This window comes from Anarrhichthys ocellatus, unplaced genomic scaffold (assembly GCF_004355925.1).
Source record: "Anarrhichthys ocellatus isolate YVR2014 unplaced genomic scaffold, GSC_Weel_1.0 scaffold10800, whole genome shotgun sequence".
Classification (NCBI taxonomy): Eukaryota; Metazoa; Chordata; class Actinopteri; order Perciformes; family Anarhichadidae; genus Anarrhichthys; species Anarrhichthys ocellatus.
Window position 1 is genome coordinate 1 of NW_022290774.1, and position 1,009 is coordinate 1,009.

Genomic DNA, 1,009 nt, shown 5'->3' on the forward strand with positions numbered 1-1,009 from the left:
CTGCAAATTTCATCCTTGTAGTTTGGCAAAACAGATATCTCTGCTGTGGTTTCTGTCGAAAACAAAGTTTTCCTTGAATATCTACAGGTACCATTTTGACTGAATGAAATCATGAGAACATAGAAAACCAAATTGCTGTAAGGTGTGCAACATGGATTTAGTTGTTAGTTCAAAAGATGTATTTCACTTTGCCAGAAGTTACACAGAATGTCAATGTCAATCCAGCTGGAGTTGGTGTTAGAATCAAGCCGACAGTCAGCATTCTCCCAGACCACTGATGTCAACAGTGGGGGATGGGTTGGCGGAGGTGTGTGTTACAGGACTGAAGGCCACCCCTGAGAACAGTCGTCCACAGTACAAAAGACTATCACCTAAGGTGGGGTTCGAACTCTCAACCTTTTGTTAGCTGTACCAGGCCTGGCTAGCTCAGACGGCAGAGCATGAGACTCTTAATCTCAGGGTCGTGGGTTCAAGCCCCACGTTGGGCTTCAGAGTTTTAGACGAGGACTTAACCTGGGATACATTTGTAGACGTTTACCCTAGCTATACTTGGGTGTGTTACAGGACATTGTGATGTAGAGTTTTAAAATGAAAGCCCTTCAACATCTCATTCATGAGCTAACTTCAAATCAAATTCATGAGACAAGGACATTTTCGTTTCACGGAATAGAGTAGAACCTTACGATCGAGGCAACCCATGATGTCTATTTAGATGTAACTCGTGAACCCCAGGCACAATTTGGGTTTCATCTGTCAGGATGGCCGAGTGGTCTAAGGCGCCAGACTCAAGGGTTCACTCCTTCCTCAGCAAAGAGACTTCTGGTCTCCAAATGGAGGCGTGGGTTCAAATCCCACTTCTGACAGATTACTTTGCCTGCAAATTTCATCCTTGTAGTTTGGCAAAACAGATATCTCTGCTGTGGTTTCTGTCGAAAACAAAGTTTTCCTTGAATATCTACAGGTACCATTTTGACTGAATGAAATCATGAGAACATAGAAAACCAAATTG

The 1,009-nt window shown here is 43.3% G+C and overlaps 2 non-coding genes across 2 annotated transcripts; both read left to right on the top strand.

Annotated features, from left to right (window-relative positions):
* The first annotated feature begins 415 nt into the window (after window positions 1-415).
* trnak-cuu (transfer RNA lysine (anticodon CUU)) lies at window positions 416-488 on the top strand. Its single transcript has one exon. It is a non-coding gene; the product is annotated as a tRNA-Lys (tRNA).
* A 264-nt stretch (window positions 489-752) lies between these two features.
* On the top strand, window positions 753-863 carry trnal-caa (transfer RNA leucine (anticodon CAA)). The gene is made up of 2 exons: window positions 753-790; window positions 818-863. It is a non-coding gene; the product is annotated as a tRNA-Leu (tRNA).
* Window positions 864-1,009: the final 146 nt, after the last annotated feature.